Genomic DNA, 25,014 nt, shown 5'->3' on the forward strand with positions numbered 1-25,014 from the left:
TACTGCATAGGCCATACCGTATGTTAATGTTTGCTTTTCAAAATGGTACTTTTCTGGATTTCTTTGGATCAAAGTCCTTAATCAGAGTTCTGATATCCAGTTTCTGAGCCAGATCATGGTCAATTGACATCAGTCAAATATATTGGTATTTTCTGTCTCTTTGTGGATAGCCTATTCTTCACCACTAACCTCAGCTTGGAGAAAGATTGCTCGCCACTTTTTTATGGCAATATCGACATTTGGGAAGATGTCCTGCAACATTTTTTCTCTCAGAAACTGTAACAGCTCTAAAGTGGATGAAATGTCTTTAGCGCACATTTATTCTCTGAAATGGGTAATCTACTAACTACTGTGCCACCGTGCTAAAACACCAAAATATAAAAAATGGCCACAAACTAGTCATAATTGAAAAAGGCAAATTTTCAGGAAATAATTCAGTGAGCTAACCCAGCTAGATCTCTATGAAAGCCGTTTTTTTTTTGGGGCCCCCTACAGGTTGGGGGCCCCTAGTTATTACCTGGTACACCCTGGCTAAAATCTGAGCAGTCAAAGGGCATCATTAACAGCCAATCATTTTGTGATTGTTTTTGGTTAAGAGAAATGAACACATTTTATTTACTTGACATGAGATTAGGGAAGTAACGGGCAGAATGCAGTAGGTGGTGTTAAAAAAATTCAAACACTGAGAGAAAAAAACAGGCTGCATGGCATACCACCAGGTCCATAACGAAATGTAGATGTACATGCCTGTTGTGATGAATGCAGCAGGTGCAAGGCGGGGGCAGACTAGCAGGAAAAGGCACAAAGGCTACAATGCTTTGTGAATTTAAAAGGGATGATGGGGTCTGTTTAGGAGTGGGGCTGTAAAGCTGATTTTCCCCCTCCCCTGCTTGTATTATTTTTATTCTAATTTGACTCTGTCTTTAGGCCTTAGTTAGGTAGAGAACAAACACAAAAAGAATAAGAATGGAGTGTTCTTTAGGTTAGATTTGATTGTTGGCAGCAAAACCACAGGAGCTCTAAGGACCAACAATAAGCTTCAGCTTTATCCCCCCACACCAGCTCCTATTGCACAATCCCTGTCAGAATTACGTAGTACGATGTCGAAATGGTGCAATCCATGGCATCGAACTTTAGAAAGTGGTCCTTTGGGAATGGACATTGCTAGCGCGTAGTTTGCGAGTTTATTTATTCTCATGCTTTACTTATAAATAACTTTTTTATTGTTTGTTTTGCTGTCTGATGTAAAAATACTTACCCAGTTTGGGCGATGGTCTGCCGATTCGTGAGCTGATGGGACCAGGCAAAGCGAAACCGCTATCAGTTAAGGAACGTGTGTTAAAGTGAAGCGACTGACTAGTAGACACATTTTGAGAATCGTCTCTCTTCATTGCAAACGAGTGGTTGCTTATCATTTAAATACCGAACTTTAAAAGTGAGCAATCGGGTGCAGTGGTGCACTAAAAAGTGCGTTTACATTTCGTGCAAAACAGAGACCGCAGAGACTTTCCTTGTGGTGCAAATTCATTTTTTTTCTCACGACGGCATCCTTCTTTGACTCGATCGTCAGTCATTAATAAGCCGCCCTCCCTTTAAGCGTGCGGTCGCTCACGCCGTGCCCGCGCGTCTATTGCGCGCTCTGGCGTCGCCTGCCGCCTGTCCCTGGTGACGGGAAAAGCTTCACGAAGAGGTGAGTCCGTGCGCTGCCATGTCAGAGAGAAGCGTGCTTGTACTGTCTGAGATGGGGTGCTGACGGCGCGAAGCGACTTACACGGTCCTGCTGGCGTTTCATGCTGAAAAGGCGGGGCGATCGGTATAGTGCGTGCACACAAATATAACGCCGAGTCAAGAAAGCGTTTGTGATGCTCGATTGTGTGTGTTTTTTTCTTTCTTTCTACTCTTTATCTACGTTTTTTGGATATTTCGGGAGGAAACGATTTTGAGCTTGTGTATCAGACGCGTATTTCCATGCAGCACTATTTAGCATTCATTTCGACATTTTCCAGTGTCGACATGTTTTATATGTCACTAATGTGTGTGGTGCATGTCGTTCTGGTAGCTGGCGCATGTGACATATTTTTGGTTTCCATCGTAGGCCGTAGAAGCATGAGTATTTCCTGACAGGTAGCCCGCCACTGCTCGCTTCGACACCGGTTCAAAGCTGACCCACACTGTGAAATCTTAGTTAAACGCATGGAGATTGCAAAATGCTTTACGATCAGCTTCATATTTTTATATCACGTTAGTCCTGTTAGTATTAGTAAAATAAAAATATATGGAGTATTTACTCAATGAAAACCATTTATTTAAAAGTGCTTATCAAAACAACAAACCATATGACAGTGACACTGGGATTTTTATATTAAATTGCCATTAAATACCATAATTTATATGAAACACTTATTACGTTAAGATATGTGCTCGGCGTGGTTTGTCAAGTGTTTTTTGGGTAGCATTGTATTAATAAAGCCTTCATTAAATGACATGTGCTGCGTAAATAGTTGGCCGTGCGACCAATTAGGGGGGCAAAAGGCACCGGTAAATTTTCCACTTAAGTTTTATTTCTCAAATATCAACACCAGTGTCCTGCCAACGCGCATTAGTAAATGAGCTTATAATAAACACGTGTCTAGTAAAGTAATTTATTTTTAGGCATGGCATTGATCAGAGTTAATATTGCTTAAAGAATACATGTTGTGAAGAGAACATACAATATTTTACAGCAGTAACATACATTTTTATGTATATAGGTAGTCAAAGCTTGCATGTTATGGGTTTATTTTATTCTTTACATATAGGGAACATTGGCTAGTTTAAGCTTAGTCATGAACAGACCTATGCTTTTCCTCAAGTTTATTTCAAAAAATCCCAATGGGTCTTTTTAGAAGTACAATATGAGGTTCTAGGGGGTGGCTTGGTGGTGTAGTGATTAGGACCTGCAATCTCAAAGCACTAGACAATCGGTGTGAATCTTAAGTTGTTCATTGGCATCATGGAGCTGGCATGTTTGTGTGTTTTTGGGGATTTTAGATATGGTTAATTTGTAAATGTTAATTGGTTTATTAACAGTGTGAATAAGCATATCCTGTGATAGGCTGACTTTCTAACCAGGGTTGGTTCCACTGTGTTCCTGGAATGGGCTGCCCAACTCTGCAGCCCTGAAACTGGGTTAAGTGTGTTCAGTAAGCAATTTGCATCAGTAATATTAAGTGTAACTAAATAATATATGCTTTTTTCTTTCCTTTTAAGACCTGACAAGCTAGGTGCATTTCACTTTTTCAGGTTGTCCTTGTGGGTATCCTGTGTTTTTTTTTTTAAGTCCTTTGATACTGACAATAGCATGTGACTAATGATGCAATTAGAATTTAATTACTATGTATCAGTGGTACATATAATCTAAAATATACATTTTCAAAATGCCAAGGTGAATGTCCATTTGTAAACATTTTGGTTATTCTAGTTTTTTTTAATTATTATAATAATGAAATCTACTACTGACTTATACTTAAGGAATTGTATATTATTTTACTCAGTTGCAAGGGTACACATCTGTAAAGGCAAAATATGCTGCATTTGTGTATGCGTATACACATACACACCCTGTATATATACTTGGCAAAGTCAAATTACCTACTCTATTTGGAAATTTAGCTGTTCTCCTAAAAACATTATTTCTTTGTTTAGCTTTATTAAAATATTCAATAGTAGGAATAGACAGGAAAAAACAATTAATTAATAGAAAAGAACAGCAAGTTGCACAATTTTACACCACCTGTTTTGCTTTATCAACCCCTTCTCAAACGTTTCTATCTTTGTACATGTGAATATTTTTTCATTGCATTTTCCAACATGGGACACAGACATAAGGGGCAGTAGACTTAAACAACACTCTTCTAGATGGTAATGGTTAATTAAGATTACTGCATCAATTAAAAGACTGTTAAACAAGCAGATTGAAATAGTAGCTGATTCTGTGCCTTGATGGCAGAAAATTCAAAATGTGTTGAAAATTAAAATAAAAAAAGCAGGTTTGCTTTTAGTAAAATGCTTGAATGATTCATACATACATGCATTCTCATACCTTCTAATTTCTAGGTGATGGGAGCTAGACTGTATTTTGACAGAACTGGGTACAATTTAGGAAACAACCCAGAACACCAGTCTGTAGCAATTTTATATTTTAATTGTGATTTTTTTTTTCTTAAATGATTATACTGAATGTAGCGAAAAGTCAAGCAAAATGACACATTTTATTGGTTAACTATAAAGATTACAATATGCAAGCTTTTGAGGCAACTCAGGCCCGCCCCTTCTTACATCTTGCCTGAAGAAGGGGTCTGAGTTGCCTTGAAAGCTTGCACATTGTAATCTTTTTAGTTAGCCAATAAAAGGTGTCATTTTGCTTGACTTTTCACTACATTCATAATGGCTAACACGGTACAACAACCTAGTACTATGAATACTGTACACTGAATGTAATTAATAAATATCTGGGCTGATTAAATATAAATTATTTTTACTTTTTTATTTTATAAAAATTAACATTTGATTGCAGAAACATTGTGTATAATAATCACTTTCGATTGACACAATGATAAATACTTTACTAATCCCAAGGGGAAATTCACAAATGGCTGTCATTTGTATTTCCAGGTGCTTTGTCAGATCTTTGTTACAACAGTTTACACGTGCTCCTGATACTGTAGCTAATGAAATGTTTTTGATATGGAGAGATTGTTTTAACCAGTCTACAACTATATGCAGTGAATTCCTGGGTGGTGTTGTTGGTGGTGAAGTTTGGGTTGTTGTCTTGCTACATTTCTTGTAAGAAGGTGTTTTCTTAGGCCAAAAACAAAAAAAAAGTTTCTGTAACATTTTGCATTGTTATGCTGTTGTAGTCAAATATGGGCATGGTAAGTAAAGATTCGTAAGCCGGTTCAAGAGATACCTACACATGCCCCATTCATGACAACTCGTACAAATGCCAAACCCCCATCATGTTTCTTACATGAAATGGCTCTTCTTTGGATCATTCATCCCTCTCTTCATACCTTTCTTTTGCTATGAGTTTAATTAAGTTTTCTTGTCTAAATCTGCATATAATGCCTTATCAAGAAACTCCATTGGTTCTGCCTTGTGCAGTTCAGCAAACTCTGATCTTTGTTTAATGGCAATGAAAGGTTTACATGTTGAACTGTGTCCTTTGTAATTTTTCTCTGAAAGTAGATTGTGAAAATTAAATTGAGATCCTCCTTTAAGATGGTATTGGTGGTTTATTTATAGACATTTTCTGTAAAGTTTTGGGTTCTTATTTCGTGAAGCATGATTGTTTCCCTCTGTTGACCCTGTCTTCATTGATTGCTAGGGTAATTTAGAGCTTCTCTTCTATGAACCAATTTTTTTTTTTGCCGTTCACAATTTCTGTGCTATAAATACGATTTACCGTTTCTTTTCCAGGGTAATTTTTATTAGTCTTCAAATTACTTTAAGCCTAGGAACTCTACAGACATAAACCAAGAGGAAGTACAAAACTATGGCAAGCACTGTATTTTTGCACGTATTTGTGGTTTATTCAATAGGTGCAACATGAAATATCTGATATCATATTGTCCCAGTACAGATTTTAATTTCAAATGTAGGGGAAGGTTTGTGGAAATGTATATAATCTATAAGTTATTCTTTAAAATACCTACTGTGCCATCAATCCCAGACTAAGGGAGATGTAGGACAGGCTGTAGCAGAGTTTTTGGAAACAGAAGTGATTATTTGTGATCTGGCTGTCATGATTTTACATGGCATGTGTATTGTATGCTCAGCAACCATATAGCTTCACAGTAAAATGGAGCTCTAAAATTGTAGCACCCATGAAAATGCACATACAAATTTATAGTGGCTATTAAAAATAAACACAAGGCATGATGCAGCCATGTGGAAACTTAAATGCACAAAGTGGTAAAAACAATTTGCATGAAAACCAAAACATTATATGCAAAATACTGACACACGTGACACCTTTTTTATGCCAGAGAAGAAAGATGCCCATCCAACAAGGAAGGTTGGGGGCAGTATGTCTTACAGAGGAAAGAGTGAAGGAAAGAACAGATAGTCCTTTCCAAGACCCGTGAGGAAAGGTAAACAACAGGTTAAATGGATTATTCACAGTGAAAAAAACTTTCTGGTTGATAGAGAGCAGCTGATGGGCCCAGGTAGTGAGAACAGTCTGCGTTGGACTTTAAAGAAATCAGGGATTCAAACAGCCATCCAGGAGATGTGGCTTCCCTATGGTTACTAGAGTTTCAGTAGTATAGGCACACCATTGACCACTAGAGGAAGCTCTAGCATGGTGTATCTGTTGTGGAAAGGGGGTGGCTTTTATCTCGTTTGGGGATTCAAATGGCTCAACACAATGATGAGATTTAAAGCTGCCTTGTTTTGCCATTGTCAGTGAGTCTAAATTGGGTCAGGGACTCAACTGGCAGGAAGAAGAGTAAGTAGAGTATAGAAAAACTGACAGAAGTTAAGTAAGACAGTGCTTGGTGGTACTTACAGTTGTGCTTGAAAGTTTGTGAACCCTTTAGAATCTCTATATATAATCTTCATTTGGATCTTGATCTTTGTTTGCCCGTGAATGAATTAGAAGAAGACGTACTAGATGGCAGTAGAGAGACAGCTAAAACATAGGCATTGCATTAAGAATCTCCTCCAGGCTTATACTACTAAAGACTGTACTACGCCAGTCACACCTCAAAACACAGACATTCAAACTAAACAAATTGTTGTGCTTTAAATTAACTAAAGAGATCTTCATTTAGATCTTGATATTTGTTTGTCTGCAAATTCTTCGCAAGCATAGACCACCTACCAGTTTAGTACGTTGTTGTTACTCACGGATGTCAACAATGTGCCGGAATAACGAAAGGGGTGGTGGACAGTCTTACGCTGGTTAGCTCCTGAGGCCTGGTTAGAGAATGAGATTGCCGAAGATAAAAGGTACGTGCCTACGTAACATATAAATGAAAGAAAGACAGTGGGTAAAATGAATGACAATGTAACAGCATGTTCCGGAAATTATGGTTACGTTGTAGCCGGTGAGTGCTGCGCATCTCACAGTTGTACCGTGCCTTGCTCACATGCCAGTGAAGTGATCCCTATTTATGCTTTAAAGAGCCTGGATACCTATGTGTCCCTCTTTTATAACCATTGCTTCGTGTATATTGCCTTACTCTTTGGATTTCCACAAAGCAACCTGCGAGATTGGAGAAAGGTTGAGAAGAGATCGTGAGAGGAAACGACAGCGTCGTGAAAATGAGACGGACTGTGAACAGACAGAAGTAGAAATGCTCCTACAACACCACCTAATTACAATTCGGACAGTGATTCCGAGTAGGCCGTTACTATCGAATCAATATCCAAGGGTTTTCTTTTGTAATCATAATTCTGTGCGACGAAGGGCCCAGTTCACGACTGGCAGCCGCGTTTAAACGGGGAGCCCTTCACAGACAACATGGGCACACATGGCTAGTTTTCTATATTTCTGCATAAATATGACCTAAAACATCATCAGATTTTCACTCAAGTCCTACAAGTAGATAAAGAGAAACCAGTTAAACAAATTAATCAAAAATATTATACTTGGTTATTTATTTATTAAGGAAAATGATCGAATATTACATATTTGCGAGTGGAAAAAGTATGTGAACCTTTGCTTTCAGTATCTGGTGTGACCCCTTTTGCAGCAATACAGTAATCCCTCCTTGATCGCGGGGGTTGCGTTCCAGAACCCTCCGCGATAGATGAAAATCCGCGAAGTAGAAACCATATGTTTGTATAGCTATTTTTATATATTTTAAGCCCTTATAAACTCTCCCACACTGTTAACATTATTAGAGCCCTCTAGACATGAAATAACACCTTTTAGTCAAAAGTTTAAACTGTGCTCCATGTCAAGACAGAGATGACAGTTCTTTCTCACAATTAAAAGAATGCAAATATATCTTCTTCTCTTCAGGAGCAGAGAATTTCAGAGAGAGAGAGAGCGCTCGCAAAGAAAAGCAAACAATCAAAAAAATCAATACGTGTGCTTTTAAGTTTGCCAGCATTTTTTAGAGGAGCGTCAGTATCTTCTAAGCAAGCAGCCCCTCTGCTCACATCTCCTCCGTCAGGCCGCAGAGAACGAGAGAGAGAGAGAGAGAGAGAGAGCGCGAGAGAGAGAGAGAGCGCGAGAGAGAGAGAGAGAGAGCGAGAGCGAGAGCGAGAGCGAGAGCGAGAGCGAGAGCGAGCGCGCGCGAGATTAAAGCAAACAATCAAAAAATCAATAAGTGTACTTTTGGAAGCACCGCGATAAAGCGGCCGGCATTTCTTAGAGGTGCGTTCGTATCCACTAGGCAAATAGCTTCTATGCAAACAGCACCTCTGCTCACAGCCCTTCCGTCAGGGGCAGAGAATGTCAGAGAGGGTGAGATAGAGGCAGAGACAAGCAAACAATCAAGCACCGCTCAGCAAACATATCTTATAGCTTTGAGGAGTTTTAGTTAATATGTAATACATGCTCTGATTGGGCAAACAAACTGAGGAAGCAAGTACCATAAATTAAAAGACCCATTGTTTGCAGAAATCCGCGAACCAGCGAAAAATCCGTGATATATATTTAGATATGCTTACATTTAAAATCTGCGATAGAGTGAAGCCGCGAAAGTCGAAGCGCAATATAGCGAGGGATTACTGTAACTGCAACTAAACATTTCCGGTAAGTTTTGATCATTCCTGCACACTGGCTTGTAGGAATTTTAGCCCATTCCTCCGTACAGAACAGCTTCAACACTGGGATGTTGGTGGGTTTCACTTCAGGTCCTTCCACAACATTTCGATTGGATTAAGGTCAGGACTTTGACTCAACCATTCCAAAACATTAACTTTATTTTTCTTTAACCATTCTTTGGTAGAACAACTTGTGTGCTTAGGGTCGTTGTGTTGCTGCATGATCCACCTTCTCTTGAGATTCAGTTCATGGACAGATGTCCTGATATTTTCCTTTAGAAATCTCTGATATAATTCGGCAAGCCGTCCTGGCCCAGATGCAGCAAAATAGGCCCAAACCATGATAATACCACCTCCATGTTTCACTGATGGGATAAGGTTCTTATGCTGGAATGCAGTGTTTTCCTTTCTCCAAACATAATGTTTTTCATTTAAACCAAAAAGTTCTATTTTGGTCTCATCCGTCCACAAAACATTCTTCCAATATCCTTCTGGTTTGTCCAAGTGATCTTTAGCAAACTGCAGATGAGCAGCAATGTTTTTTTTGGAGAGCAGTGGCTTTCTCCTTGCAACCCTGCCATGCACACCATTGTTGTTCAGTGTTCTCCTGATTTTGGACACATGAACATGAACATTAGCCAATGTGAGAGAAGTCTTCAGTTGCTTAGAAGTTACCCTGGGGTCCTTTGTGACCTCGCCGACTATTACACACCTTGCTCTTGGAGTGATCTTCGTTGGTCGACAACTCTTGGGGAGGGTAACAATAGTCTTGAATTTCCGCCATTTGTACACAATCTGTCTGACTGTGGATTGGTGTCCAAACTCTTTAGAGATGGTTTTGTAACCTTTTCCAGCCTGATGAGCATCAACAACTCTTTTTCTGAGGTCCTCGGACATCTCCTTTGTTCGTGCCATGATACACTTCCACAAACATGTGTTGTGAAGAGCAGACTTTGATAGATCCCTGTTCTTTAAATAAAACAGGGTGCCCACTCTCACCTGAGTGTAATTCCATTGATTGAAAACAGCAGACTGTAATTTCACCTTCAAACTAACTGCTAATCCTAGAGGTTCACATACTTTTGCCACTCACAAATATGTAATATTCGATAATTTTCTCAATAAATAAATGACCAAGTATAATATTTTTGTCTCATTTGTTTGACTGGTTTCTCTTTAACTCTGGTCCTACTTTTAGGACTTGAGTGAAAATCTGATGATGTTTTAGGTCATATTTATGCAGAAATATAGAAAATTCTAAAGGGTTCACAAACTTTCAAGCACAACTATATGTGGCCAGCAAGCCATTCCAGTAAATGTTAAACACTTGCAACCATGTTTCAAGCAAAGCAGTCTCTGTTATTGGCACCAGCCAATGTCTTCTAAATAGCTTTGAACAGGTGCTTTGAAAATCACTCTTATAAATATTTTTCTAAAGTTTTGAATCTTTTCTACATTATATTGGATAAATCCCACTGACTATTAAAAATTTGCGGCAAATGGACTCTAGCTTTGAACCTTCATGCCTCTAAAAACTCCTATCATTTTTCCTGAAAGCATAAATGGTTTTATTAGATTTCAATTGTTAATCAGGTAATACCGTAGTCAGATTTCTAGGAGAATGGACTGTAGATTTAAGCCTAGCACCCTCAAAATCCTTTGGTGCATGTTTTGTACTTGCTCACACTGCACTTGGCAATAGTTTTTTGCTAATGTGGAATACCACAAGGCTTTGTTGCAAGTGGATGAACTTTTATTTGTGGTTTTTTTTTTTTTTTCCTTCATTAAAAGTAGTTGTTAGTTTCTTCCTGGATGAGAAGATGGTCTCTCAAAGGTTTTGAAATTATTTGTTCATATTGTGTCTAAATTGCATGAACAAGTAAAGCGACAAACTTTTACATATATTATTGCAGTTTTAAAATCTAGAATGTGACTAGTGGCTAAGGACATATGCAGCAATGACAGTCAAAAGATAGGTATTTGCCTAGATTTGAATGGGGAGGCAAAAAGGAGATGTCACAGTACTTATTGCTTGTACTCATCCCTATTTGTACATGCTGAATGATTATTTTATTTATTTATTTTGTCCTGGGGTTGCCGGTCCCACTTGGTATGCATAAGTTTACAAATGCAGCTATCATGCTATTACAGTATATGGATTATACTCTCCTTTCTGAAAAAAAAAAAACACACAAACTGCCCAGTTAAAACATTTCACTGATGGGCAGAAATATTATATCATCCCCATTACATTTGGGAGATGTTTACGTTTTTAAGTAATTAAATGAATTAAACAAGTACACGTTTTGTTCTCGGTAACTTTTTTCCATCCAACTGAGCTTTAGCAAAAAAAAAAATACACAATGATGGCATTACCTTAAAAATAAGAAAGTTTTTTCTTTATCAAAAATGTTGTTCACTAGGTTTCTATCCTCAGTTTCACTGCACTGTAAATGATGTACCTTTGGCTTTTCTGACTTTCCATATCCTACTGATAAGGGTGACAAAAACTAAATAGAGTATGCAAGCATCTTACTGAAACAAGGCTAGTTTCAAATAAGTCTTATGTCATACTTAACCACCATAATCAGTAAAATCCAAATATATGACTGCCAGAATAAAATAATTGCTCATATGACACCTACAAGAAATTGCCCTTTTAATGTGCTGTAAGACAAATATGGCAAAGGCCATGTTTTGGCTAGATCTGAGTCGTAGTTGAGAACCACTTTACTGAGAATGCCAGGATCAGCATTTGAAATTTTGTGTAGTTGCATACACCGATTTTGCAGACCACTAGGTATCCAACCTAAAAGTGTATTGCCTTAACTTTGTACGAATTGGCCACTTGTGCTGAGTATAGAGCTAAGGGATAGACATTTGGTGTTGGTAAGATCATTGTCCACTGCTGAGATTATATAGTGTGCATGACCATTCAAGAGAGAATGATGTACAAGTACATCAAGTTACCAAATTTTATGGAGCCAAACTACATTGCATAATTCAGTTCTTTGGAACATCTTATGTGAAGGTGTATGGTATGCTCGATGTAACACAAGCTACTGTGGTTACATTAGGAATTGTAGATCACTAACTTCTGGGGTTAAAGTCCTTTCCAGCAACAAGTGCTTAATCTGAGATTTATTTTGGAACATATGAAAGTATGCATGATGCAGCTGTATGCACCATGTCATTCTCAGAGCAGGTTTGATGAAGTATTGTGATTTTTACTGGCTGTATGTTATGTCCTAGGAGATTTAGTTAATGAAAATCCTATCACATGACATAATACATTATATACAACCCTAGCTGTACGGGATGGTATGGAATATGCAAATAAAAACAGCAGTGATTTCAAAGTTAGCGTTGACTTGTTCTACATCACTAAAAGTATAAAAACAAGACATGTTGCCTCTTTAATGTTGTTTTTACTCCCGGAAAAATGAGCCAAAACATTGAATTTTATTTTTTCCCCAACCAAAAAAAAAATTTGTGTTACGTGTAATAGAATGTAGATTTAGTATATGTCCTTTGTGTGATAAGTTTTGAAACACAACCCAATGTTGCAATAGGGAAACTAGACCCGTGTTTATTTCCACACTTATAATATTTTTTTCTGTTGCTTGTATATGAGAGGGTAGTATGTCAGTGCTGCATTATGAACAGCGCTTAGGGAGCAAATGTATTTCTTGTCCTTTCACTTAATCACAATCATTTTGCATTTTTTCCACACACCTGCTAACATCACAGTGAACCTTTAGGCGACTAATGTCACCAGACATGTTACAGTGTTGTTTGCATCAGTTTCACTATGCTTGTCAGCATCTGATTAGTATTTCTCATTGACTTCACGATAACTTGATTAAACTGATGGTTCAATTTTAGTTTGTTTTAAAACTCTTTTACAATGTCTCATTTACATGACATTTTGTTTTGGTTGAAGGCTCTGTCTCTCACTTATGAATATTTTTAAAAACACATTGTGCGTGCATTATAAAAGCATGGCTGCATAGGAAGAGGGTATGGGTGCTTGACCTGGCTTGCCTGCAGTTACATTACCTGTCCTAGTTGAGAATGTGCAGCGTATTTTGAAATGCAAAATGTGACAAAAGACTCCATACTGTTGTACACCTTAAGACTTATTTGTAAAAAGGATAAAACAAAATTACACCTGAAACACTCAATAACTTGGTGTCTTAAGTACCTAAATGTTTTAAGTGTTGTGAGAAGCAAAGGTTATGTTACAAAGTTTAAATTCTTTACTGTACAAACTTTTTTTTAATTATGTTGCAAATATCAAAATCAAAATAAGTTTATTTTAAACAATAAAATTCATTAGTTAAAATAGAAAATAATTGGCTGGTGTATTGTTTTCAGATCAAAGATCGTTATCATTTACTAATAACTGCTTTCTGCTTTTTTTTTTTTTTTTACATTTTACATACAGTATCATCTCAACCTCTTCTGATTACAGCTACAGTTTTTAACAACATTCAATTAACAATTTACTCTCTAAAACGGAACAGAAAAATGTAAAAAAGTATCAATCACAATAAATGTTTCCATTGTCTACTTTTCAAACATTTAAAATTCTTACGACAGAAACCTGGCTAATTATACAGAAAAGACATAGCATTTTTTTTTTTTTTTTTAAAAACAATATGTGGTAATGTAAAAAATATGTTATGCATTATATTGATTATTGCTTAACTAAAGGCATTACTTTTACATTCCCAAAGAATGCACAGTATTAAAATTGGTTGTGCTACCAACTGCTCTGTTCATTTTTAACACAGTTAAGAGAATTTCACAAGAAACAACACAGTATTGTCATGAAATTTAATCCAATAAGCAACAAACTAGAGCTGTCTGTCCTTTTCAGGTCATTTTTTCCATGATACAGACAGAAGATTACAGGAGTATCATATGGAAAAATCTATACCTGAAATCATCATCACATTTAATGCAATATCCACATGCATCTGAATACATTATGTATTTTAAAAAAAAAAAAAAGCTCTGGTCATGCAAAAAGACAATTTATAAATATATAAAAAAACACATTGGTGCTCAACTGAGAAATACCACATATCGGAGTATATGTGTATGTAATCATGTAAACTGTATAGTAAATATGCTTTCTTGCAATATACAGTATATTAAAACTATGTATTTAAAATATGAAGCATTCTGTTCTCGGTCAGTGCCTGCTATTTCTCACAAGGAACTGAGCAGTGCTAAGTTTAGACATTATAGTGTTCTAATATATGTGTTATTTACCTAAAGTAAATATTTTCATATATAATGTGGAGACTGCTGAGTCTTCACAGTAAAATTGGTAATATTCTGCAAATAAAAAAATAAAAAAAATCCACAAAGAAATAAATAAGTTGGATGAGTTGAGTTAAGGATGGTTCTTAATGTGTAGCAAACTGATACATTTTTGTTTTTGTTGTTATGATTTCAACTTTAAGTTTGATAAAATTAAATCAAATTTCAGAATGGTGGAAAGCTTAACCTTTGTAAAACAATGAAAAACAATATTTTTATAAAATGGTTATACTGGTCGTTCGCATCCTTTGCTCTGATTGGTAGCTTCATATTCATATTTTTACTATTGCTCCTTTGGCCATGGTGAAGTCTTTCTGCTGATTTCTGACACTTGTGGAAGTCAGCAGACAGTGGAATTGAATTTTTGTATATGCACGGTACATACAGTTGCCTGAACTATAATGTAATATAACCAACAAGCTCATTTGGTCTTTTGTGTATGATTTTGGCTCCTCCTTTCATAATTCAGGATTATAATTTTATATGAATCTTGATGTTGCCAGGCTGTGTAAGTTTATGTGTAGAATATATTCTTGTACATATTATGTAATGTTTATCTCTCTATGGTTAATATTCTTTTGTCTTTTTGTGGCACTTTTTCATATGTTGTGATTATTTTACACCTGGAACATCCATCCATTATCCAGCCCGCTATATACTAACTACAGAGTCACGGGGATCCCAGCCAACACAGGGCGCAAGGCAGGAAACAAACCCAAGGCAGGGCGCCAGCCCACCACAGGCCACACACACACACCAAGCACACACTAGGGACAATTTAGGATCGCCAATCGACCTAACCTGCGTGTCTTTGGACTGTGGGAGGAAACCGGAGCACCCGGAAGCGAACCCGGTTCTCCTAACTATGAGGCAGCAGCACTACCACTGTGCCATCGTGCCGCCCCCACCTGGAACATATACGTGTAAATGCACTTCATAAGAATACGTAGAATTTAACATCATAAATGTGGTTTAATATACAATGTTACTTCTTGTTTTTAACATCGAAAAGAAATGCAACAGAAAATTTTACACGTTTGTTTTTTTTTTTATTGGATTTCCTTTAGAGTTCAAAACCAAAGTTCTTATTTTTTATTTAATTGGATATGGGAATGCATTTGGCAAAAAGTAACCTATTGCCTATGCATATTTTGAATTGGTGGTTAGACATGTCATTTTCACTCTTTCTTGGATTCTAATCAGTCATCACCAGGAACATACACCCCTTTTGCCACACTTGAAATTGCTTGAAATATTGAATGTAAACTGACCTACACGTCATAAATAAAGCAGTTGAACAGTTAATAATGTAGATACCTGGCATTATTCAGTGTGGTATGCATTTGAAAAACCAAAACATTTGTTTGAAGTAAATTAAACTGTTACCTTTTTATGTTTTTTTTTTTTTTTGGTGCCTCCCCAACCCAAATTTACTGATTGACAGTTAACCCTGAAGTAATAATAATAAAAAAAAAAAAAATCAGGGCATAAATTGGTGGTTATTTTTAAGTACTGTATTTAATCTCCTCTTCATTTTTAATAGTACCCTGTTCATACTGATTGCTGTAAATTTACACAAGGCAGGTGGTCATATTGTCATGTATTTGATTAATTCATAATCTGAGAAGAAATATTCCGAATGAGATGGCTGAATTAAATTAAATATGAAATGTACCATATGTCTGTCTGTAGTATGTGGGCACATATAAAAAGTTCCAGGACTTTATACTGTATTTTTCCTCCATGTTTTTTTTTTTTTAATTTCTCCAATCGGATGCAGCTGTAATGTTTACCATAAATCTACCACCATATCTTTGTGATGTATGTGACATATATACTGTAATGCATGTCATTGGCTACTATACAGAACACTACAAATGTAAAAATGCATAATTTAAGATGGGAATGGTGTGAATTGCATTTTAAAAATGTAAAATATGCAAAAACAAAATTTTAATGCAAAGCAACATTGGGTTTACTTGACAGATGATTAGAATGCTAGATCATGGATGTGACTGCAGGGTCACAGCTGGGTACTAAGAACATCACTCATTACGCATTTCTAGGAGAGTGTAATGCGTTGATAGGCCCAGCATGAGAGTAAAGGTGTAATCATATCTCTTTAATTCAGTGGTCAGTTATCATAAAACAGATGGTTTGCACTGAAAAGATATCTTAAAATGTTTTTCTTCTTGAAGAAAAAAGCCTGTCTTTGATTTTGAGTGTAAGAAGACTTGTATTTTGCACATAATTTTTATTTGTAGTAGTACTTCACTATACTCTTCTCATGCATGTGAATACTTCTTAATGCAGAACACAGCTGACAAATCTAAACAATATGAAAAACATACAATTAATCTAATTAAAAATGTGCTTTAATCATAGGTCAAATACTTAATAATCTACTGATGAGATTTTCTTAATCTATTTGACTTAAAGCTGAACATATGGAGTATTTAAAGATGCTTTTATATACTTATTTTAGTTGGAAAGTTTTAAATCAAACTTTAAAAGCAAGTATTAGGTTATTTTGTGCAATTCTTATACTTGATATCTGCTATACCTTTATGTTTAGCTGTGTTTATTATAATTATATCGACTGTTGTTATTGTGAATGGTAAGAAAGAAGGTAAAAACAATGCAGATTAGTAAGATAAACTTTTGGTGAAAGCTACATTTTATATAATTCCACTTCTCAGATATTGAAAAATGTTGCAGTGAAATCCCATAAAATAGTGACTACCAAATATTCAATATTTTTAAAACTACACTTATGCTTATCAGCAACAACTGAGAGGATGCATTTAGTGATCTTAAATGTATTTGGAGAAAACTTTGGAAAAAGGAGCCTTGTGATTTAATCTTTTAGGAATGTACAGATGTGCATACTGTATTTGGTTAACTAGCCACTTCAAAAGTATGGGTATTTACAGGAGTGACTCCTGTGATGAATTGGTAATTACTGCTACCAGAATAGGGTCTGGCCCTCAGCAACCTATATTGGATTCTTCTTCTTCTTCATTGCCGTATCTTTGCAATGTTGGCTCTGATATTGTATGTTATATTCTTCCTTTTGTCCTGTCGCATGTGCACTCGACCGCCGTGTGCATTTGGGTCCGACTGGGTTTTTGGTTTGTTTTTTTTGCTTTTCTGTGAGTGTCTGTGCTTCTCAGCCATACAAGGTGATTGGTACAGTTAGCATGCAGTACATATGGACTTTATTATTCACACTTATTCTTTTACTCCGCCAGATCTTGTCATGTCTACTTATTTGGTTGTAAAGCTGCAACACTTCTAATTTTGATGTCCAATTTACTGCAGCAGTCACTCATTGTGTGTTGTCAGGTACATTGGATTAAGTGTTTTTAGGAACATATAAAATTTAAAGAAAGCATTAACCTTTATTAGTAGTCAAATTGGTTGATTACTGTTTGAATGATGCTTAATCTATAATCATGACATAACTTAAAAGGCCCTATGTCTCATGAGAGTAATTAATGTAGCAGAAGCTTCAATAATTAGTCCATGCACACTACACAGGTTTAAAATACTAAATAAGTTTTTCTAAAATTTTGAATAAGCTGCATTAATAAAAAGAGATAAATTGCTCATCATTTTTTTGTCATTCGGTTTAATTAATATGTTAATTACTTGCACGTTTACCTTGTGTCTGTCATAGAGGTACAAATATGTTAGGTTTAATAGGTATGCGCAAGGTCCAGAAGACATTTACACTGTGCAGTCAACTCTAGGACCCAATGATCATCATCTAGAACCTACCAAATTCTCCTTGATGTGTTTTGGAAAAGATTTTGCTTAATTAATGTATTTATTTCTCTCTATTATAAAAAAAAATCCTGGAGAGAAACAGTAGGTTGATAAGACGTGATCTTCACGTTAAGATCACAAAAAACACTTAAAAGACCCCTGAGACTAGAGAGATTGGCCATGGAGTGTCTTGCGGGTACCTTAAACATGAGACTTTGTGCCAAGAGATTGACCTAGGACTGTCTTGCGATGATGTAGAACATGAGATTCTTGCAAGACATGTTCTACTTACAAATAAATAAGAGCAAGGGCAGCCAGCTTCACACTCAGTCGTGTTTTGGCTTTGAGCACAAACAGATCCAGGGTTCTCAGCGCATATAAAGTGTATAAGGACAATACATTATAAATTAAACGTAGACGACTAAGCAGAGAAAAGAGACTCAAAAGCGTTGGAGAGACAAAAAAGAAAAAGAATAATCTAGGTGCAAATTCAGAAAATAAGGAAAGTAATTATCAACCCGGAACAAGTGGAATTGGAAAAAAAAGCATGTCCAATCAGGACATTGACGCTATACACATGCAGAGCAAGTTAGAGATTATGAAAGCAATGATAAGTAATTATCAGCCCGGAAAAAGTGGAATTGAAAAAAATGCATGTCCAATCCGGACGTTGGCGCTATACACATGTGTTTTAACAAAGTTTAGAATATGAAAGTAGGAAAATTACAAAGTGTAAAAAAAAAAGAAAAAAAGAATATAAAGATCGCAGGAGTGCAAACAAACAGAAATTATTACTCGAAAAAGGGAAAATAATCACCACGGACCAGGTATCATTAATAAAAAAAAAAAAAGCAGGGTAAAGCAAGGTCAGAAATAAGACAGAGTAGAAAACAAAGTAAAATGTCATAAAAAGGTTAAAAAAACAAGGTGGCCGAACACATGCAGAGCAGGTTAGAGATAATGAAAACTGGAATTCAAAAGACTCAAAAAAAAAAAGTAGGCACAAAACACATGCAGAGCAAGATACAGAATATGAAAGCAGAAAAAAACGACAGTGTCAAAACAAAGAAAGTAAACATTGCATTAGCGCAAAAAAAGAGAAATTATTACTCTAAGAAATAACGAAAAGGCGAATAGATGTCGAATATATAGACATAGGTGATATGTCAGAAGTATGTAAATATTGTAAGGCTTTGAAGTTTAAGTCAAGAGAATTTCAAAAACATAGTTTACCTCACATACATTTATTGGTTACTTTGCAAAAAAATTATTAATTGCTAATAATGTAGATCGTTTTGTCTGTGCTGAAATTCCAAACAGAGAAAACTATCCTGAATTATGGTACAAAGTCATTAAACACGTCTCACGGAGCTCATTTAAAAGATTCCGAACGTTGGGACTCCAAAGATTCCAAATATTGTTTTTACAAAAGTTCTGAAATAAAAGTGAAACTAGTGAAATAGCAACAATTCAAAGAAAAAACAAAATATTAAAACTGTGTATCTGGAAAAACAAAATGGGGGTTGGCGAGCAAAGTGAGCAGGGGACAAAGCCCCCTAGTCCTTTCAAAGTAAAAGATCAATAAATCCCACACTGTCTGCATTGTGGGCAGTAGTTTGGACCTTCTAACAATGCTGCCAGCTTTAATAAACCATGAATGGCATCCTGTTTAACTGATTTAAGTTTGTTCAGCACAAGTCTGGTTTTACTAGAGTTCACCATTCCTAGAAAGTTTTTTTTTTTCTTCTCGACGATACAACATAACTTTTGACTCAGCCATTTTTCTGTGGTTTTAATTCCTTCATTTCTAAGTAAATTGAGTTCATAATCTATTTATCTATACCCAATAATACTATTACTACTACTGTCCAGCTATGCACTAAGCATGTGGTGATGTGTGTTTAGGGAATGTAGTCATTTTAGTGTTTAAAGAACAAGTTTCAACATGTATTTTTATCATTAAAAGACATCCCTTCCAATTTAAAGGACATATACTGTAGTCATAAAAAATATGTTTCCATCAACAATCATTTATTTCTGATGTTGTTCTAATTATAAAGAACTTTGAAACCAAGAGTGTTCAGCACAGCAATTTTGCTTTTTGTTGTCACTTTTATCATTTTTAGGAACATGGCGAAAATGTTTACTGTTGTTTGCCTCTTAATCTAGAGTTTAAGAGAAGTCTGTTGACTATGCTTAGTTCTTAAATTATATAATGGAAATCAGATCATTGGGGTTTAGTACATCTGTAAAGAAACAGCCCACTATATATGAGAGCCACACTTTAATTTGTCATTCACTGGTCCATTTAAGTTTCATTTCTAGAGAGGTGTATAAATTTCTTTCTTTTCACATATCACAGTAGTAGGTGACTAAAAGTGAAATTGTCCATATGAAACGTTTTCTGGCACATAGATGATAGTGAACTATAGAGACATCAAAGTGTCTGATACCAGTTTGATAAAAACATCTGTGAAAATCTCATAGTATTCAGAATAACAATAGTTTCTGTGTATAAAAAACACTAGAGAAAAGTTTGTATAGGTGGAAGCTGTTTTTTGATCATTAATATCTGGATAGTGATTTTTCATCATTAAATGTGCTGTATGTGTGATTGACTTAATTATAAAAAAAGGTGTTACGAGCCTTTGGCTGCTTTTCTCAGTATTAAATATTTTATACTAAAAGATGAAAGAATGCTTGTTCTTCCTTTATGCATTTTGTTGGTTTAGGAGGTTAGGGAATATTACTTGTGCAACTTTGCAAGCGCGAATACAAGCGGCTGAAATGAGTTTCCTCCGCAGGGTGTCTGGGCTTTCCCTTAAAGATAGGGTGAGAAGCTCAGTCATCCGGGAGGGGCTCAGAGTAGAGCCGCTGCTCCTCCGCATCGAGAGGAGTCAGATGAGGTGGCTCGGGCATCTGATCAGGATGCCTCCTGGACGCCTCCCTGGTGAGGTGTTCCGGGCACGTCCAACCGGGAGGAGGCCCCGGGAAGACCCAGGACACGCTGGAGGGACTATGTCTCCCGGCTGGCCTGGGAACGCCCTGGGGTTCTCCCCGGAAGAGCTGGAAGAAGTGGCGGGGAGAGGGAAGTCTGGGCCTCTCTGCTTAAGCTGCTGCCCCCGCGACCCGACCTCGGATAAGCGGAAGAGAATGGATGGATGGATGGATGGAACTTTGCAAGCACAGTTCTTTCATCAAGGAAAAAAATCCATCCTATGTCTAAAATAATGACAGCTGTATATATTTGACCACTAAGATTTCACTCTTTCAGTAAAGTTAGTTTGCACCATAGCTATTTCTTTTTTCTTTGTTTTTCGCCTATTTCATTGTCATACCTTTTTGAAATACTGCACTAATGCTGCTATAACAAAGAATACTGCTTACAAGTACATAAACTACAAGTACAGGGTGAGTCAAAATGAAGTATCACATTTCTCAAGATCATTGCAGGAGGTAGAGGCAGCCGAGTGGGTTGTAGTGTGGGTCCTTTGATAGGCGATCCCTTGTAGTTTTCAGTCAGCAACATGCCTTGATCCGGTGCACACCATGCTTTTGCTGTCAATTCGTTCTTCAAATCCATCATCACTACACAACACGCCTTCCGAACGCACTTCAACATTCCTCAAATCAGAAAACAATTCTTCAGTGTGTGGCTAAATTTAGACAGACGGGTACAACATTGAACAGAAAATCTCCAGGCCATCCTCGGACTGTACGAATGCCTGAAAACATCCAAGCTATAAGGGCATCAATTTTGCAGTCTGTTAAGACGTTCGGTGCGCGAACAGGCTTCTGCCTTAGGCATATTCAACATGTCTTTGAGGTGGATTTTGCATGAGGACCTTAATTTCTATCCATACAAAATGATGGTAGTGCAGGAACTTGCTGAGAGAGACTGGGAGAGCCAAAGAGGGTTGTGCACGAACATTCTGCAAACCGTTCATCAAGATGCCATCGTCATGTGCAGTGACGAGGCACATTTCCATTTGAATGGTTGCATAAATAAGGAAAACTTTCAGGCTAAAATGAACTCTTGTGAGCTTCATCAGAGACCCCTGCACAGTGAGTGTGTTACAGTTTGGCGAGCCATTGCAGAATTTGGCATTTGTAGGCCGTAACTTTTTTGAGCAGGGGTGAGCAACGGTCACCGTCACTTCAGATTGTTACATTGAAATCCTAGAAAACTTTTTGCAGCCCCAACTGGAAGAAATGGATGTGGTGGATGCCTGGTTTCAACAGGATGGAGCAACAGCTCATACGGCGTGGTGATCCATGGAAGTTTTGCGAGAGATGTTTCTGGGGAAGCTGATCTCCCTGCGTGACAATGACCTTCACGTTTGCCTGATCTCGCTTCATGTGATTTCTTCTTGTGGGGCTATCTCAAATCGAAGGTATACACACCAACCTCAAAACCTTGAAGCCCCCATACTAATAAAAGGCAAAGCTCTCACTGACTGACTCACTCACTCACTCATCACTAATTCTTCAAGTTCCCGTGTAGGTAGAAGGCTGAAATTTGGCAGGCTCATTCCTTACAGCTTCCTTACAAAAGTTGGGCAGGTTTCATTTCGAAATTCTACACATAATGGTCATAACTGGAAGCTATTTTTCTCCATTTACTGTAATGGAGTTGAGCTTGAAAGCCGTGGCGTTTGTCATGCCCACGGGTAATGCGAGATACAAGTTTAATGAGAGGACACAGGATATAAACGAGAGTTTTGATCACTTTGTAACTAAGTTAAAATTGCAGGTGAAGGGCTGTGCTTATGCAAATTCCGAGAGACTGTGTTTGTGGGGGATTGACAGTTAAGGCGGGTGGGGGAGTCACGTCATCATCTCCCCTCCCATTCACCTCATTTCGCTCTGAGCTGAGCTCTGCAGCTAACGTAGTGTTACGGAAGAGAGTTGGTGACGCTGCCACCAAATACTCACAGAAAAGTCCACAAGTTAATGCACACGCTGTCTCTACAGTTTCTCCACACTGAATCCTCCAGGCACTACTTACAAAAGGTTACATTGACAATCGTGTTACGTTATTTTTAAAATGTTTCCTTTTCTTAGCACAAGCACAGCTGAGAAGCTCGATGCATGTGCTCCATAACGAGTTAAAAAATCATGCATTTAATCACACTTTGCATTCCAAACAAAGGGGAACTTCTGTCAATGCATGATTTCCTGGTACACCGATTACATTGATCAGCGCTTCCCGTTCATTTTACCCTCGCACCCCCTTGGTTTGAGAAGAAGTATGAAAAAATATGAGGTTAACACAGAAAAACAGATCACCAATTGAAGCTTTATGAATAATCGATTCGCCATCAATAATTGTTTTGGTAAAGCCATACTCAGTGTAATCCTCCTTCCATTTTTTAATTTTTCCACCACTAGCCATGATTAAATGAACGGTAAAAAAGTAAGAGCGAAGCGAGGGTGACTTATTCAGGCAGGCAGGCGACAGCTCAATAGCTCGAATTTGGATATAAGTAGGTTCTATTTAGTTGCCAGAAATATCTTTGTTAGGAATGGAAGTTGAATTTAGTCTTTAAATTTCTATGGTAAAGAAAAAGTTATGCAATGATGACTAAATTTAACTATATAAAGTCAAAACTTTTATATATAAAGTCATTCCCGAATATATAAAGTCAAACCTTGATTATATAAAGTCACTGTCAGAATAAATAAAGTCAAAACTTGAATATATAAAGTCATTCCCAAATATATTAAGTCAAAACCTGAGTATATAAAGACGGCGTTGGAATATTTCTGAATATATAAAGTAAGCGCTGGAATATATAAAGTCAAAACTTAAATATATAAAGTCAGCATCGGAATATATAAAGTCAAATCTTAAATATGTAAAGTCAAAACTTCAATATATAAAGTCAGCGTCGGAATATACAAAGTCAGCGCTGGAATATCCATCCATTTCCCAACCCGTTGAATCCGACCACAGGGTCACGGGGGTCTGCTGGAGCCAATCCCAGCCAACACTGGGCGCAAGGCAGGAACCAATCCTGGGCAGGGCACATGCATCATTTTCAAAACATTACCTGAACAGTGTTTTTTTATTTTTTATGAATACGTTTTTGTTAACTTAGTTCAGTTCAGAGTCGTTTCAATCAATAGATTTTGACTTTCACTTTATATATTTGGGAATGACTTTATATATTCTGATGCTGACTTTATATATTCAGAAAAAAGTTTTGACTTTATGTATACCGACGCTGACTTTATATATTCAAGTTTTGATTTTATATATTCTGACGCCGACTTTATATATTCATAAAAACAATGTATCTGCCTGTTTGGCACCCCATAGTATGTGTGTGTGTGTGTATATGTACACATGTATGTATGTATGTATGTATGTATATATATATATATATATATTATATATTATATATATTATATATATTATATATATATATATAATATATATATATATATATATATATATATATATACATACACACAGTCGTGTGAAAACTATTTGCCCCTTCCTGATTTCTTATTCTTTTGCATGTTTGTCACACAAAATGTTTCTGATCATCAAACACATTTAACAATTAGTCAAATATAACACAAGTAAACACAAAATGCAGTTTTTAAATGATGGTTTTTATTATTTAGGTAGAAAAAAAATCCAAACCTACATGGCCCTGTGTGAAAAAGTAATTGCCCCCTTGTTAAAAATAACCTAACTGTGGTGTATCACACCTGAGTTCAATTTCCGTAGCAACCCCCAGGCCTGATTACTGCCACACCTGTTTCAATCAAGAAATCACTTAAATAGGAGCTGCCTGACACAGAGAAGTAGACCAAAAGCACCTCAAAAGCTAGACATCATGCCAAGATCCAAAGAAATTCAGGAACAAATGAGAACAGAAGTAATTGAGATCTATCAGTCTGGTAAAGGTTATAAAGCCATTTCTAAAGCTTTGGGACTCCAGTAAACCACAGTAAGAGCCATTATCCACAAATGGCAAAAACATGGAACAGTGGTGAACCTTCCCAGGAGTGGCCGGCCGACCAAAATTACCCCAAGAGCGCAGAGACGACTCATCCGAGAGGTCACAAAAGACCCCAGGACAACGTCTAAAGAACTGCAGGCATCACTTGCCTCAATTAAGGTCAGTGTTCACGACTCCACCATAA

General features: G+C 36.8%; 1 protein-coding gene across 2 annotated transcripts in view; it reads left to right on the forward strand.

Moving 5' to 3' along the window:
- Window positions 1-1,323: 1,323 nt before the first annotated feature.
- gtdc1 (glycosyltransferase-like domain containing 1) overlaps window positions 1,324-25,014 on the forward strand; it is a 295,974-nt gene continuing 272,283 nt past the window's right edge. The window contains exon 1 of one of the 2 annotated variants that reach the window (XM_039757369.1): window positions 1,324-1,690. The gene's annotated coding sequence lies outside the window, so the exon portion shown is untranslated. The remainder of the gene's footprint in view (window positions 1,691-25,014) is intronic. The other variant, XM_039757368.1, reaches the window with a different exon arrangement.

The sequence above is a fragment of the Polypterus senegalus genome, chromosome 6, assembly GCF_016835505.1.
Source record: "Polypterus senegalus isolate Bchr_013 chromosome 6, ASM1683550v1, whole genome shotgun sequence".
In the NCBI taxonomy this organism is placed as follows: domain Eukaryota; kingdom Metazoa; phylum Chordata; class Cladistia; order Polypteriformes; family Polypteridae; genus Polypterus; species Polypterus senegalus.